At 40.3% G+C, this 17,881-nt stretch overlaps 2 protein-coding genes across 4 annotated transcripts in view; one reads left to right on the forward strand and one right to left on the reverse strand.

The window, feature by feature from the left end:
* The window catches only part of P2RY14 (purinergic receptor P2Y14), a 53,103-nt gene extending 52,928 nt beyond the window's left edge, over positions 1-175 (reverse strand). For both annotated transcript variants that reach the window (XM_044251614.1, XM_044251613.1), the window contains exon 1: positions 19-175. The gene's annotated coding sequence lies outside the window, so the exon portion shown is untranslated. The remainder of the gene's footprint in view (positions 1-18) is intronic.
* MED12L (mediator complex subunit 12L) overlaps positions 1-17,881 on the forward strand; it is a 317,830-nt gene that overhangs the window by 172,277 nt on the left and 127,672 nt on the right. The window lies entirely within an intron of this gene.

Below are 17,881 nucleotides of genomic sequence, written 5' to 3' on the forward strand. Positions count from 1 at the left end.
GCAAAGCTGTCTCCTTACCTGCCCGTCGCCTTGCGTCTGTGGGTTAAACAGCGTTCATTTCAGAATGTGTCTATGTACGCTCCAGATTAAGACTGCTCGAGTTCCTGCTCGTCTTCTAGAACAGATGAAAATCAGGAACTTGACAGAAACCACAGAATAATCGGTCTGCTGTCAACTGCTCAGTTGATCTGTCAGAACTTACTCAAGCCTAGGAAATGGAAACAGAGAGATGCTTGGATCTCTGTGGGCGTCAGGCTGGCTTCTGTGCTAGCTACTTCTTTGCCTTCAGTGGTCCAAAAATCCTCAGCTTCCCCCCACCTCCTCCACCACCTTGAAATTTTCTCCTACTTTTTTCAACGTTCCCACATCATTTGGCAAATGAACAGTCAGATGACAATCTAAAGTAGTTTTCTTTGTAAACTTGTAAACTACACGTCAACTTGTGATATAGTACAAGGTGGAGAAATGGACAATGGGCAAGTGAGGCAGGTAAGAAGTGGTTCTGCCTGAAAGCCCCTTCCAGGAGGAAGCAGTCAGCAGCCACCCAGTGGTATGCACTGTTCACAAACAAGTGGGTATTGGGGCTGCCTGGAAATGCAGAATTAGCATTTGAGTAAATAAGCATTTCGACATCAGTGGCCACATCTCTTAGATAAGAGGGGCTGCTATTGGCCATTTTTTTCCCATGTTAGTTTTTCCATGTTTGAGCATTACTGACAGATCGTGAGTCATTTGTTCACCTTTTGCTTAGTGTGTGCTGCTTATTATGTTACTGTTTTGAAAGCAAAAGGCAGGAGCTGCTTCCAGTTTTTAGTCGAAGTTATATCGTCTAGTTTGTCATGTCCTGAAGAGTGTTCCAGTATCTCTCCTAGGGAGTAAGATTGCGCATTTAGATTTGGAAGCCTCAGAATTGGGCTACAAAGGCCACATCAAAAAGTGTGTGACTTAGAACCAGATTAATAAAGAAAGAAAACCATGCACCCTAGAGCTCTGTAGAAGGCTGCTACAGTTCAGGTGTCTTCACTTGGGTTGTTCCATTGCCACATTACGGGTTCATGGTTTAACTCACAAAATCCGGATTGATTTAAAAACACAACATGCATGAGCAGTTAGACAATAATTGTTCTTACTTATTTATGTGCTTACGATAAACCGAGTCCTGTTGTAGATACTTTGTGTGTACCTACTATGTGGTAGGTGGTATTCCAGATTCTGGAAATGGAGCTGTGACCCTCTCAGACCCAAGTCTCTTTCCTCATGAAGCATATTTTCTTATTTCGTGCCCCACTCACAAATAGTCACTATCGATCCTTAATACTCTGAGCAGAGGCTCCAAGGGACCCACGGATGGTTTTAGGTTTCCAGCTTTGGTCTGGAATTGAGGAATTGATTCTTCTGTGCCCCCCGGGGGCCCATGCGGTCCTTGCTGTTGTCCAGACTGCTGGGGCTTCGAACACCTGTGTGTGCGCAGTCTCGAGGCTTATTGGTTTCAGCTGCAGTGGGCTGTCGTGGGGAAATACAGGTAGGTAAGGACTAGCCGTCAGAGGCTGGTTATTACCAGGCACAGTACAGTGTCCTTCAGATGGAAACCTGCTGATTTAATGGATGATTCGGCGTTCACAATCTCCTAGCTGCAGCTCTCAGGACTTCTGATTTATACCTGGAGGTATAAATGTCCTCATGGTCTCAGAAGCACCCATTAATTGTCCTTGTGCTTTCAAGCTTTTTCAAGCTTTTTGCATTCACCATGGAGTGCTCATGTACCTGATACTGAGTATGACTGGGAGGAAGTTTAAATTCACTGGAGCTTATTGTTTTCTTCCTGGTACCAGTTTTTGCTAAGTCCAAGGCCAACGAGATCGTACAATATAAGTGGTCATGTGATGGCTGGTAGTCTAGATAAGTGACATAGATCCTGTCTGAGACCCCCAGAGATTAAGGAATTGTAAAGTAGAGAGCTCATGGCCCACCCAGAGCATCAGCTGCCACTTGGTCAGAGCTTGTCAGGGTCCAGTGGATGAGCCAGTATCATCAGAAACTTCCGTGTTGATTGTGTGCACTGTTCTGAACACCTTATGTGTTTAAAGTCCCTGAGTTCTCACAACTCCGTGAGCTACTGTCCCCCTTACTTCCTCCTTCCGTCCCTCCCTCTCTCTCTCCCTTCCTTCCTTCAGATGTTGTTTATTAGTCAGAGAAAGAGAAAGAGGGGGAAGCAGGCTCCCTGCTGAGCAAGGAGCCCAATGTGGGACTCAACCCAGGACTCTGGGATCATGGCCTGAGCTGAAGGCAATCACTTAACAACTGAGCCACCCAGACATCCCCCTCACCTTTTTTCTTAATAGAGGAGGAAACTGAGGCACAGAGTGAGTTAGGTCCAGACTTCTTAGAGCTGGGGTTTGGAAGCTGATGGAGCAGCTCTCGGAGCAGTGCTCCTGCCCGCACTTCCACGTCTCTCCTGACTTTGCACGCCCTTCCTAAATCAAAGACTTGGCCAGATCAATGTGAGCCTAATGTCTGGTGGGCACAAACAAAACCTGACTGACTGTGCACTGTATTTGGCTCGTGGTAAGCCAGTCCAGGCCATCTGTTTGTAATTATAGGGGCAGGTGACAGGGCAAAGGTGACAAGCTGGAGACTCCATGAATACTCATTGTCAAGGATTGGATTGGAACCCAGATACACTTGCTCAACTAAGGAGCACTTTCTTTGTAGATCCTTCTACAGCCAATTTACAAAGGAACATTTTGAGGGTTAACTATGCCTTTTCACAGATGAGAAAATATAACCTCCAAAAACTTAAGTTGTCCAAGTCAGGAGGTGGCAGGACTGGACTTCAGAGCCCAAGTTTAGGATTCCTTCTTCAGTACTCTAGGTGTTTCCTAGAACCAGATGAACACTGAGCATAGATTCGTTAATCGATGGAACATCTGAGAGTCGGGTACACAGGGACATTATGTGCTGGGAACCCAGGAAAAGCATATTTTCTCATCAGAAATTGCTGATGGTATGCACCAAAATTTTAGTGTGAGATGAGGAGTGTACAGACAGTGATGGCGGGCAGATGAAGTGGTGCATGTGGTAAGGACGGCAGGGGCCAGGCCACGTCGTAGAGGCAGAAGTGAAGGCTGTACTTGCCTTGGAATTGCTGGAAGATGAACTTGTAAGTCTCCAAGAAGAACTTAGTAAATTATGTGTTCATCTTGCATTCTTTTAAAGTTTTTTTTTTTTTTAAAGATTTTATTTATTTGAGAGAGAGAGAATGAGAGAGAGAGAGAGCATGAGTGGAGAAAGGTCAGCGGGAGAAGCAGACTCCCTGTCGAGCAGGGAGCCCGATGCAGGCCTCAATCCAGGGACTCCAGGATCCTGACCTGAGCCGAGGGCAGTCGCTTAACCAACTGAGCCACCCAGGTGCCCCTCATCTTGTGTTCTTTTTTTTTTTTTTAAAAGATTTTATTTATTTATTTGACAGAGCGAGATCACAAGCAGGCAGAGGCAGGCAGAGAGAGAGGAGGAAGCAGGCTCCCTGCTGAGCAGAGAGCCCGATGCGGGCCTCGATCCCAGGACCCCGAGATCATGACCTGAGCCGAAGGCAGCGGCTCAACCCACTGAGCCACCCAGGTGCCCTCATCTTGTGTTCTTAACACTGCATGTCTCAAGATAGATTATCTGCCTTCATAGGGTTTTTGGCCATAGGACCTTACTGAGAGAGTGGTTAGGCCAGGTCTTGTGATTCTTCTTTCCCTGCTTGGGAGAGACTTTGAAAGGAGACATGCAGAGCTGCTGCCTCTTCCCCCTAGGCCTCTGGATGGGCCTCTCTACCCTCTGCTTCCCTAGGAACTCTGAGCAGTTCCGACTCTTTTGAAGTCCTTGTTTATATATTTGACTGGCCATCAACATCACCTGGGGAGCTTTAAAATGCAAATTCCAAGACCCTGCTTCAGAGGAATCGAATCTGAATCCTTGTGTTTTGGGCTCAGAAATCTTTTTTTCTTTTTTCTTTTTCTTTTTTTAAAGATTTTATTTATTTGACACAGAGAGAGAGGTCACAAGTAGGCAGAGAGGCAGGCAGAGAGAGAGAGGGGAGGAAGAAGGCTCCCTGCGGAGCAGAGAGCCTGACGTGGGGCTCGATCCCAGGACCCTGGGATCATGACCTGAGACGAAGGCAGAGGCTTTAACCCACTGAGCCACCGACAGAATCTCAAGCAGATTCCCCACTCACTGGGGAGCCCAACACTATGTGGTGTTCCATCTAGTGACCTTGAGATCATGATCTGAGCTGAAACCAATAGTCAGACACTTAACCAACTGAGCCACTCAGGTGTCCCAGGAATCTGTATTTCCAGATGTGCACATAATTCTGAAACGTGGCCATGTGTGTGCCTTCCTGCCTTTCTGTTTAGGAGCCTGTGATTTTATAACATTTGGAGGAACATTTCCTCTTCTGGGCAGATGCCTTACCTCCCAGCCTGTTTTGTCTGTTCAGCTCATTCCAACTGCCGGAATGCCTCCTCAGTAGCTGCTCTAGTTTTAGAGAGCCGCACAGACCTGTGGCCTGAGAGCAGAATTTTAATAAGGATCAAGGTACCAGTAGGGCGGTGGTAGTGACAAGAGAATTCAGACACCTAGTGAGTAAGAGTAGAGCAGCCAAAGATTAGGTGAAACCCAAAGAGGAAGGAAGAGGATTGAAAGGGGCTTATGCAACAAAAACAATGATATTTGACTTCTCTTGAGGCCTTTAGTTTTATATTTTAGATCAATTCTCTCATCAGTTTTTTCCCCCACTGGATGCAAATCTGTTCTTACACTGTCCGCCATTACTTGCTCTTCTTAGCAGCAAAGTCTTAGGAGCGGAGTTTTCCCTTTTTTGTGCCCCTCACTGTGTCACCCACATTTTGAAAAATTGGCCTTAGCTGTCCCAGTGTGTGGAGGGAGCTTATTTGTGGATGACTCAGATATATTTCAGTGCAGTATTGCAAATTGTCCCTGCCACCATTTTGTATTTCTTTGAGGTCTATGCTGGGCATTTTGGGGATATGTTTAAATATGAAGATTATCCTTTTTTTTTTTTCAATGTGAAGATTATCTTGTACACATTTTTCTCTTGCAGTTGGAAATAAATGTCTTATTAATGTTTGCAAAAGCATTTTATCCTGACAGACTATTGATCAGATCTTCACGTATTTTAACATTAAATGTTTTGTTATGTTTAGCAACACACATAATAAGCTTTACTCAACATTGGATACCAGACTCAATATAAAATTAAAGTAAAATAACCATATTAATAATAATAGATAATAAATAGGTAGAGGTCATGTTCCCTGCTTTCAGCACTACTATCAAAAAGAGAAATGAAGGATGCTTGGGTGGCTCGTTCAGCTGAGCATCCACCTTTTGGTTTCGGCTGAGGCCATGATCTCAGGATCATGGGCTCAAGCCCCAAGACAGGGGCTCGGCATGATAGAACTCTCTCTCTTCCTCTGCCCCTTTCCCCACCGCTTCTGTGTGTGTGTGTGTGTGTCCACTTACTGTCTCAAATCTTTAATAAAACAAGAAAAGATAAAATAGTGTTTTCTTCTGTGCTGTTTTGACTTATGCTACATAATTCTATGTTTCTGCAACCCCTTCCCATTTCCTTTTGTGGAACCCTAAGATTAAAGTACTATAGGACTTCATCCTGATTGATCTTTTTCTCAGAACCTTCAAATACCCAGAAGTCGAGGGCCACCCCCACCCACTCCACATGCTCACAGACGCACATACATTTCCTTTCTTCAGCACCGCTTCCAGGCTGGAATCTGACCGGTCACTGCTGAGAGACTGGTTATATATAAACATCCCTTGTGTATTCGTACTACAAATAGAGTGGGCTTAACATACGTAATCCCCAGATATGTCTGTTATTGTTTCCAGTTGGTTTCCATCCAGCCTGTCGTCAACTGCCCTTAAAAGATGACTTTCTTACTTCTTGGTTCTATAATTGTCCTATTTTGTTCCTTACCCCAAAATCTTTTAAGCAAGTATGAAAAAGACTTCATTGCTATTGCTTTATCCCAGATTTTCCTCATTTGTGTCATTGGATGGTAAGACAAACTGTGTACTTTGCTTTTTCTTGACTTGCTGTCTTGGGGACTAATTCCTGGTAGCCTGGTATAGAAAGTTCTTCTTCTTTTTTTATGGCTCTGTAGTAATCCATAATTTATTTAATCATTCCCTCTGGATGGGCCTTTAGATCATAATGAACATTTTCAGTGAGTTCATTTTAACCATAGCAGCTATTTACTGGGTCATATCATTTAAAAAAAAAAAAAAAAGTTAAAGTTTTTGCTGGCAAGCGATTCATGATTGTGTGTGGTTTTGGGGTGTGTGAGTCCATGCAGGTGTCTACTGGACATCGAGGAATATATGGAGATGAGAATGACAGAAGATTTTTAGTGCAAGGCTCAATATGAATGAATTTACAGAGATATTTATAGGAAGTGAGTTTGGAAGTGTCTCTCTAAAAGAATCTGTGAAGGAGATGGTGTTTGGTTTTTACTATATGGCTCTTTTGTTTACAGAATGGGGTGAAATTCAATCTGGGATTAAAAAGAAAAAAACACAACAGTGCAGGGAAGGATACTGTGGATGGAAAGTCAGCAAGGGGGGGTTAAGCATAATGTGGAGGATCCTAACTGTCCTGCTGAAGAGTTCCTAATTGAGGATGCCGTGAATCTTTTGCAGTAAAATAATTGATGATTGTTTTTTAAGTACAATCTGTCAGGAAACCTGAGTACAGACATGCGTTTTTGGGTCTCTCTATATGAAGTATTGAATCCTGTCAAGGTCCATGCATCGATTGAGAGTAGAGCAGTGATAGGAATTATGCCATTAAAACATACTTAGTGTTATTTTAAAACAATGGTTTTTTTTTTTTTTTTTAAACCTCTCAAAATGAGTGATAGGTACAGGAATTTTTGGTACTTGTGTATTTATCTTTGTGAATTATAATGAAGACAAATTTTTGGTATAATATGTCCACCTTCTGGTAGGATGACAGAAGTGACAGTTTATAAGGTATATTGATATACACAATATTTACATATTTTGTAGACACTGTGCAAAACCATACTTTGGGGTAGGCACTTATGTTGAGTCATGTGTGGAATACCTTATCCCATTTAGTTGAAGTGCTCAAACAGATTTTCTGTGTTGCTAGCGTTAGACTGTGTTTAACCTTAAGAATCAAAAGGAATGAATTTCAGTTGATGTTATTAGCAAAGAATTAAAATTGAGAACTTTAACTGTTACAGAAACAAAAACTTCAGTGCGTATATTTCCTCTTCTCTGTATAGTTTCTTGGAAAGGTAATGGGGAAGTAGAAGAGGGCATTTTCTTTTAGATCTCTGCATCTCTGCAGAGCACCATTTCTCATAAACACCATGCTACTTCTGTCTGCTCTTGAGACTTGCCCCAACTGTCACTGTCTCCGGAAATGTTCCTGATGCCTCGGTGGTGGTGGTAGTATTCATCCCATGTGGTCTTCATTTTTATAGCCCGTCAGGCTAGAATGGGCAGTGGTGGCTGTCTTTGTTGGCTTGTTTTGGTATTCCCAGTCCCCACTACTGTAGTAGGCACTCACAAGTGTGTGTTGAGTGAATTTATGTTACTAAAACATGGGGAGGCAGAGAATATCCCTATAGGAGGCTCTGATCCTGTAGGTAAAAATAAGTGAGATAATATAATTAATCTATAAACAAGGGCTGTGAACATTTTTAAATGATATTATCCCAGAGGCATTATGTCATTACTTGTATTTATACATTTTTGAGCTCTTTTTTTTTTTTATACGTTTCTGAACCCCTGATCTGCTTATTTATTCATCCCAGGTCAGATAATTGAGAGGATTTATAAGACTGTGTATTTGATTTAGGGTTCTAACTGCTCAGCTCTTTAGGAAATTGTTAGAACAAGTTAGAAAAATGAGCCTTGAGAAATCACTGAGAGTGGAATCACGGAGCAGGAATGAGGCTTGCGAATGTAGAGAATTACTTCATTTCTACTAGATAAACTTTCCCAGAGTTCTAGTAAACAGATGCCACTTGTTCAGGCTGAGGTGGGTGTGGGAGGTGCTCGTCCTAGCCAGTTTAGGGGAAGGTTTTGTGGGCAATCTTCAAAGAATTTGGCTGAGGTTAACTGAAGTCAGAGGAAGTATTCCCGGTGATCACATGTGCAGTTTCTTTTTTCCATTTTTCATCCAGAGCAGCCTGCACCAGAAATTATGTGGCATCAGTCTTCTCTGTCCAGCATGCTGATGTTAGCTAAGCACACTTGTTTGTACCTTGGGACTGGGTGAGGGCTGTGTGGTTATCCCTGGCGATTTAATTTCTTTGGCAGCCAGACTGAGAAATTCTTTGTGGTTTTAGGCAATTAATGCTGTAGAGAGTTGAATCTCTCCTTAGTTAATAATTTGAGCACAGCGGTGATTCTTAGGCTGTTTTGTATGAAGCAGTTGGCATAATCAGGAGAAAGAATCAGTGAGGGCAAATTTCTGTTTCGTTCTTGCTGCTGCCTTATCATCCTCAAGGATCATGAGGCCGGTTGAATGAGGACATGTGGTTACGCTGGTTTGACTTAATCGTGACTGGAAGGCTAACTGGGCACGTATTTTCCGTTTGAACAGGGTGGGGCTTCAGTGTTTTTGCTGGAGTGTCCCAGACTTCCTGCAGGTGGAGTTTATCTAGTCCTGCTGTGGAAGATAGCCCACATCTGGGCCCTCTTATGGCTCTGCCTCCTGACCCACCTGTTTGTTTATTGTCTCCATGGAGGCCTGTGCCTCAGAAGGATGAAGGCCTCTTCCATCTCTACAATCTGTCGAAAGCCTACCAATCATAAATTTTGTTCTTAGTAGCTGATAGTGCTGGGAAAGCTCCATCGTGGTTTTGCTGTGGAGGATAGAGAGAATTTAGACTGGAATTAGATAATGTGTTCCTTCAGGAAGCAAAATGGGCTGGGTTCTTTCTTGTGGTATTACACAAAACTGTTAGCAAAGAGTACTGACCTAGAAACCACCACCCACACTCCCAGGAAGTATCCATTAAAGGTTTTTTGTTGAATAGTTGCGAATTCAGCATCCAGGGGTTCAGTTTGTGTTAGTAAACTGGGTGGAAGGAGCTTCACAGTGGGGCTTCTCATAGATGAGATGGCTGGATTTCTCGAGTTCTTTCTCCTTGTCTTCAGCTGCTTGTTCAACTACTAGCACAATCCTGATACAGACACCAGTTTTCCTCTATGTCATGAGCGTGGGGGCCATATATCCTGGTTTGCCCACTCTGTTGTTCCACATCAGTGACACTTTCACCCTCAAAAGTTTCCCGGTCTTGACATGAGTGATATGCTCATCTTAACTCTAAGAGAATGAAATGATCAGATATGCATAGTTGGTGGCTTCCCTTAATGTTCTCTTAATAGTGGGTATTATCGTTCATGCTTATTAGAGAAATTATTGAGTCTTTGGTTGAGAGAACTTTTCAACGTAAAGTGCAGCCTTATTTGCAGTGTTGATGTAGTTTATTTCTGTTAATTGCATTTGGTAGTATAATAATTAGCAAGGCTTTCAGTAGTATCAGTAATAGCTTGAAGTATTTCCTTTCATTATCAAGCCATAGTTAAATCCTGAGCTTCTGGAGTCATACTGGGAGAGTCTAGACCCCAGAAAGAGCCTTGGTGAACTCTATGACCTTGGGAACATTACTGACCCTCTTTCTTTCTAACAAGGGGGTAGTGCAGGTGCGTCCTCAAAGATTTGTCTAGAGGATGAAATGGGTGGATTCCAGGTCAGCTACTAAGAACAGTGCCTAGTGCATTGGGAGTACCCAATAAAGGTTTGCTATTTTTATTTCATTAATAACTGATCAGTGTTAAAAGTACTAGAAAATGGTATGCAAGAGGCTGGGAAGGAGCAGGAAACTCAAAGTCTCTAGCAGTAGGGCCATTAGTTTAAAGTCCTGCAGTTTGTTTATTTTCTTCCCTCAGCATGGCACACAGTTGAGATCTAGGTCCTGATTTCCAAATCCTTGCTTGTTTCCAAGACCACAGGGCCTCCCTCTGGGTCTGAGCTAAGCTGAGCACAGGGCCAGCCGGGACAGAGGCCTGGACCGTCCATATCTGAGGGTAGATGGGCAGAATGGGGTGTAGGGAAGGAGGGGTGCATGAGATGACTCACATTTTTACAGTTCAGGTGCTGGGTGCATGATGATACTGTTAACTGGTTCAAGGGGTAAGGAGCCTTCTTGAGGTGGGGAGAGAAAGAGATGCAGTCTAGGTAGCAGCTTGGATTCCCTGGCTTCCTAACCAGCTACCATCCCTTCACTTCCCAGCCATATATTCCTTTAGGTGGTATGCCTCAGTTTTGTCACCTGTAAAATGGAGATAATATTTACTTCTTGTTGTGGGGACTAGACATTTTATGTCAGGTGCTTGGGACAGTGACTGGGGAAATATTCTATAAGCTTTGATCATTATTATTTTATCTATTTTTAAATTTTTTATTAACATATACTGTATTATTTGCCCCAGGGGTACAGGTCTATGAATCATCAGGCTTTATTTTATCAAATTTTTTTTTTTTTTAAAGAGAGGAAGAGGGGAGAGAGAGGGAGAAGGAAAGGCAGAAAGAGAGAGAATCTTATAAGCAGACTCCGTACCCAGAGTGGAATCCCAGCGTGGGGCTCGATCTCACAACCCTGAGATCGTGACCTGAGCTGAAATCAAGAGTCTGAGCGACCCAGATGCCCTTTCTTGCTCTATTTTTAACCTGTTGTTTTTGGGCTCTCAGTGGTATTTATAACTGTCTTTCGTAGTATTTGCAGAGAACGCATTCAACATCGAAGCAGGCCCTTCATGAAGCTTGCATGCAGACTTCATAAGAATCAATCTTTTTACTGTTTTTTGATGATGAAGAAATGAGAATAAAAAAGATTGTCTTATGGGGCGCCTGGGTGGCTCAGTGGGTTAAGCCGCTGCCTTCAGCTCAGGTCATGATCTCAGGGTCCTGGGATCGAGTCCCGCATCGGGCTCTCTGCTCAGCAGGGAGCCTGCTTCCCTCTCTCTCTCTCTGCTTGCCTCTCCATCTACTTGTGATTTCTCTCTGTCAAATAAATAAATAAAATCTTTTTTTTTTTTTAAAAAGATTGTCTTATTATTTATTGATTTATGACTAATACTGTATCCCCTCCAAATTTACTTAGGCCTTACTGGTATCTAGAGGCCTGGGTTTTTATACTGATGAAACCTTAGACATATTCTTGTTTCTGTCCACTGATGCTTCAGGGGTGGATGGATCCATCCCATTTCAGGGATGATGGATCAGGGTTCTCAGTGTAGACAGTACTACACAGGGGGCTACTTTGTCAAATTTGGAGTTGTTTTTGTCTCAGTATTTGGTGGAAGGGCCATAGATGTTTGGTATCTTACAAAGTATAAAGCAGTCTTTTGTACAGCGAAGAGTTGCTCCATGCTTCTTGTGGGAATAGCCCATTAAACTTTCCCATGAGTGAGAAACCTCATAAAACCTTATAAAAGATCTGAGCCCTTAATTTATGTGTTTTTCATATAAAGTATCTTTGCTTTAATATATACTGCCCACTTACCCAGGAACATAAATACTCTATTTTTTTTGAATCTGCTCAAAAATTATATATGATTTTAGAAGCCACATCACCAGTGGTAATAATGTAGGTGGCATTTGGTTGCAAGTAACATTTATAGCTATTGAATTCACATAATTATATAGACAGATGCAAGCAAGCGTCTGTGTTGAATGGATTAATATTTGATATTAAATTACACATGATTTTATTTTTTTTTCTATTTTTCCTTAGGGTTATGATTATCGTCACACGTACATATACACACGAGCAGGCAGTCCTTGGTTTGATAGTTCTGACATACACTTATTTGAATTATCACGACTTAGTTAATGCCAGTTTCCCAGCCACATTCTTCAAATTTCAATTACAGCAGTATATTAACGTGAGTGCTTTCATGAGCTATAAACTTGGCTGCTAGCTCTGCAATCCGCCGTTTCTCCTATAAGTAGTACACATGCATTCCCAGTCAGTGGCCAGTCATGTCACCTCTTTCAAATCCTGTCAGTGACTGGTAATTGCATGTGTCTTATTCGGTTCATGCCCAGGCAGCAAAGTGTGCTGTTGTGTTGCCTCCTTGTTTGTTTGAGATAAACCTCATGACATTCTACAAAACTGGGTAATCACCAGTGAGCATTGACCAACACAGATGAAAGAGCAGCAAAGAAATGAAAAGCTGGACATGAAATCAAATCAAATGTGAATAGTTCTAGATGCCATCGCTGACTGGGAATTTGGAGCCGCTCAGATGTAGCTAGAGCAACTTAGTGCAGGTGATCTTACTGACATCAAAGAAAAAGTGTTGGTGATATAAATGAAGAGATGTCCCAGAGCAAATGAGACTGGCAAGAAACTTCACAGAAAGGAACTAACTCTCCGAAGTACGGCTTTCCCCAACCAGAGTGTTCCTTTTAGACGTTGAAATGACGTAAAGTGAAGAAGCAGTTACCATTAATGTATATGGAAAAATTCTTGACCATTACCAGACTCAAAAAATAGTGTCTCTTGAGGCTTTTCTTATACTTCAGGATACATTTTGCTGAGGGGTGCACAAAATCAGTTGAGATAAAGCACAGATGCTCACAGACATTGTTCGGAACCAGCATGGCGTGACTCTGAGACGCTGAGTGTAGTTCCTGGGGGAAAGAGCTTGGTGGGACCATTCTCACCACTCGGGGTTTGCTGCCTCTGTAATGGCTTGAAGCAAAATGAACTCTGAATGCTCTTTTTGCTATATACCTTTTTTATAGTAAAAGTGAAAAATCCTCTTTGGATTTCTCTTGGTAAGCAAGAATAGATACTAATGGATGGATGTTTTTCATAAAAGTGAAGTGCTATAATGGAAACTTTCAAAAAAGCAGGAATACCTATAATTAACAATTTTAAAAGCTCAAAGGATAAAATGTTGCAAGCTACTCATACTTAGAAAGGAAGGTCACAGTTCTACAAGGCATAGGAAAAGATGTATTGTAAATCACATAGTGAGAGGGCAAGTACTACCCTTGAAGTTTTTTTTTTTTAACAATGAAATAAAAAACTTTAATTCTCAATATTTCCAGTGTTTTAAATTTACTAGTAATATCATTTCCTATATATTTAAAACCATCAATAAGAACATTTTTAATGTTTTGACACATTTTTAAAAATATTATAAATCAATCATAATTTTTTCTGTTGATTGTTAAAATTGCTTTGGACAGTTTCAGTTTTGCACAGTTATTTTTATGGTCCCACGCTACCATGCAGTGTGAGGTCTGTGTGTGTGTGTTTGCAATTGTATGTGTACATAGATCATATTATCTATGGCTTCTATATCTGTGTACTAAAAATATGTTGAGTTGTATTTGCAAAAGGAATACATTAGGTTTGATGAGGTTTAGAAGTTCTGATCTAGATATTTCAAATTTATATAATGTAAATGTTCAGCCTGATACACATTTTCTTATATTTATTCATTCTTCCATTGTGTTTAATGGTGGCATTTCTCTGGCTGCGTAAAACAACATGTAAAAATGTGAAGACACACACAATATGGTTTAGGCTTTTTGAAAAACCCTTAGAGGTATGGTTGGTAATTGACAGGTGCTTTCAATGTTATTGAAGATATTTTGGTTTAGGCTAGTGATAACAATCTTAAGCAGTGAATGTGATCTTGAAATAATACCATCACAGCTTAAGGGGCTGAGTCACATTATGCCAAATCTGTTAGCTCTAGTTACACGTGTAGTGTGTTTGTCTGCATATGTTTATGCATAAGTATATGTATATGATAAGTCCAGAGTGTTGTTGGAAATTCTTGTTTATAATATCTAAACCAAGACATAGAATTGGAAATTCTGGGAAATCTGATGACTATTTTGGACCTTTGCTTACAGGTTAGGCTGATTTGATCAGACATGGGGCTTGTTTCTGAGAGAGGCTGCAGATATTGGCCAGACTGTAACCACTGGGTATTCTCCAACATTATAAAGAGAAGTTGGCCACTTTACTTGTATGAAGAATGTTTGCCTGTGAAACTGTTTGAAATAAAGGAATTTCCAATTTAAGCCCATATCTGGAGTTTTCAAATGAGAACAAAAAAAAAAAAGTATGTGCTTTAACAGCTTTGTTATACCAGTTTTGTCATTTTATATGATTCTTATCTCAACATGATTTATAGGAGAAACTTAACATTCGGAACACCAGTTGGCATTTTAATACCCAGAGTTTCTTAATAAATTAAAAATTTCAACACTGACTTGTTTCTTTTCCTCTTGAACTCTAATACAATTTTTTGTACTTTTGAAACTACAGGTAAATTATGTTTAATTGAAAATTTTGCTGCATGTTAATTAGGAAAGAATAGATAATATTTGTAATGTCTTCCCATAAAATCTCATGTATTTTGGCCTGTTTAGCTTTTGTCCTTTTTACAACTGTAAGATAAATTCTTGTAGGTCTTAGTTACTCTTTTCAGACATTTCCATTGTACATTTTTCTAGGCAGCTCCAGGACTGTCTTTGTTTTTGTTTTTGTTTTTTTTTCCCCGTGTGTGTGTGTGTGTGTGTGTGTGTGTGTGTAGCACTGAAGATGGCTGTAGGGAAGGGGAAGCCGTGTACATGCTGTATACAGGACACGGGTTTTCTTCAGCTGTTTTCATGAACTTTGCCACTAGATGGTGATAGAGGGTTGGGGGTATGTTAAGTAATTCTGCATCTATCAAATTCTTGTACTACGCTGAAATTTGAAATTTGAAAATGTTTATCCTAACAAATATTTGCTTTTAGAATTGACTTCAGATATTGAAATATCATTTTACTTTTCATCATGATAAAGTATACTCTTTAATCCCCCTTCCCTATTTTCTTCTCAATTTGCACCCTCCCCACTCCCTGCCCCCACCTTCCCTCTGGTAGCCCTGTGATCTCTAGAGTTAAGTCTGTTTTTTTGGTTTATATCTCTGTCTCTCCCTCTGTTTTGTTTTTTCCCCCCCTTTTTTCATTTGTTTTGTTTCTTTAGTTCCATATATGAGTGAGATCATATGGTGTTTGTCTTTCTCTGACTTATTTCACTTGGCTTTAAACTATCTCAATCCATGTTTTTTGCAAATGGCAAGATTTCATTCTTTTTAGTGCCTGATTAATATTTCATTATGTATATATACCATATCTTCTTTATCCATCTGTTAATGGACATTTGGACTGCTCCCATAGTTTGGCTATGGTAAACAATGCCAAAAAACATTAGGGGTGCATGTATCCCTTTGAATTAGTCTTTTGCATTCTTCGGGTAAATACTCAGTAGTGCAATTCCTAGATCATAGGGTGGTTCTATTTTTAATTTTTTAAGGAACCTTTATACTGTTTCCCACAGTGTCTGCACCAGTTTGTATTCCCACCAACAGTGCAAGAGGGTTCCTTTTTCTTCACATCCTTACCAATACTTGTTGTTTCTTTTGTTTTTGAATTTTTTGCCATTCTGACATGTGTGAGGTGACTTCATGTAATTTCGACTTGCATTTCCCTGATGATGAGTGATGTTGAACATCTTTTCAATTAAAATGTTATTTTATTTATTTATTTTTAAAGATTTTATTTATTAATTTGACAGAGAGAGACACAGTGAGAGAGGAAACACTAGCAAAGGGAGTGGGAGAGAGGAAGAATCAGGCTTCCCACTGAGCAGGGAATCTGACGTGGGGCTCGATCCCAGGACCCTGGGACCAGGACTTGAGTCGAAGGGAGACACTTAAAGAGTGAGCCACCTGCATGCCCCGAAACATTATTTTAAATATCTTCTTGCACACTTTTTTTTTTTTTAACATAGTATGTCCCTAGTAAGTATTTATTAATTTGTTAGCTGTTGTCTTAATGGTGGTTAGTCTGGGGGAAAACCAGGTTTTATAAAATTTAAGTGATCCCAAACCTTACTTTGTCTTTGTTTTCTTATTTTCCTTCTGTAATATATCACATTTATTTTTTTCCTAGTAGATCACATTTCCTCATAGTGAACATAAATTTCTTTCTGTTTAGGCTATGTTCTTTTTTTGCACGTGTGTGTGCACAGACACAAACACAATTTTGTGTTAGCTATTTAATATAAATTTATGGATTTTCATAGTGACTGTTACTTTGATGCTTCAGTTGAAAAAACAAAATACTGGTATACTGGGGAAACGAGAATAGAGTGTTGTAAATGGTATAATGAATAAAAAAGAGTAGTAATACACACACCAAAAGATTTTCTACAAGATCAGTTTCTTTGAATTTAAGTTTCTTAACAAGTTAAGAAAAACTTGTTTTCAAAAATCTTTTGAATGTTTCTCATCTGCTTAAAAGGAAGAATAACCTTGTTATTTATAGCTGTATGGTAGGATACTGAAATACTGAATATAATCCAGAGAGTTTATGTACGAAATTTTAGATTTCAAATTTCCAGATTGTCAATATATTTTTTTAAAAGTTTTAATTATGAGCAAGAGAGAGAAAATGAGAGAAGAGAGGGCACATGCAGTTGAGGAAGGGGCAGAGAGAGCGAGAACCCCAAAACTCCCCATTGAGCATGGAACCCAACATAGGGCTCAGTCTCACCACCCATGAGATCATGACCTGGGCTGAAATCTCGAGTCAGACACTCAACCAACTGAGCCACTATGCACCCCCAGATTATTGATTTTTAAAAATAGCCAAATAGATTCTTGTTTTTCTTCAATATTAATGTAGTATTTTGTATTAACTTCTGATACTAGTACAATATTTTGTTTTACTCCTAACGATGTTTATCTTACTAATGTAGTTGATTCATTCTTGGTTGTCTTGGAGAAGTAGTTTTTGTGACTCCAGGATGGGGATTTGTGTAAAATATAAACACTATAATTTTGATGGTTTTTGTAGCATGACTTTTTAAAAAATCGGGATAATGCCCTCTTCCAATATATTTCCCTAATCCAGTGTGTTAAGCTGTCCCATTGATGTACTAATATCATTTAGGGAATAAAACCACCATCACATTATATGTCCCCACTAACTATACAGCAGTCTAATTTTAGAAATAGTAAATATTAAAATAGGATTGAAAATATTTTAAAGTCCTTTTAGAATTGAAGTATGAATTAGAGGGTAAAATGAGGTCTGGGGTGGAGAAGTGTTTGTTAATCCCAGAGTGCTAAGTGGAACCATTTGATGCTATTGAAGATTGTACATTCTTAGTTTTTTGTCAGGTTCTGTGATAACCACGCATTTAACAGCTTATAGCTACACAGTGAAGTGGGTAGTATCAGTTTGAGATTTTTGACTGGGAGCTGTGATGTAGTAGAGAGAAATAAGGGATGGAGAGGATAAAACATATTATTCTGAGAATATTTTCTCAGCCACATCATTGCTCCTTCTTTTTATATAGTGTAGCTGTAACTCATTTTGGGCATTATGGGGAGAATAGAGGAAGGAATTGGCCCTCCAAAGTGCCTGTTCACATTAGCTGATCTAAAACATAGTTAATCTTTGTTTTTCTTTTTTAAAACATAGTTAATCTTAACCCAGCTGGGGCACTCCATGGGGGTTGGCAATGTAAGTGGCCAAATGAGGTGTGTATTAATTCATGTACCAGAGTGCCCCTGGAATTTATGGGATTGGAATCTTAATGAGGAGATGGAAATCCTGGTAGAGATCCTCAGATCATTCTTTTAACCACTTTGCTACCATCCCTCCTCACCTACTAGGAAATTAGGAGGACCCAAATTCTGTTGTGTACTATATGATGGTAGTCATTGTTGGGCT

This window comes from Neovison vison, chromosome 6, assembly GCF_020171115.1.
Source record: "Neovison vison isolate M4711 chromosome 6, ASM_NN_V1, whole genome shotgun sequence".
Classification (NCBI taxonomy): domain Eukaryota; kingdom Metazoa; phylum Chordata; class Mammalia; order Carnivora; family Mustelidae; genus Neogale; species Neogale vison.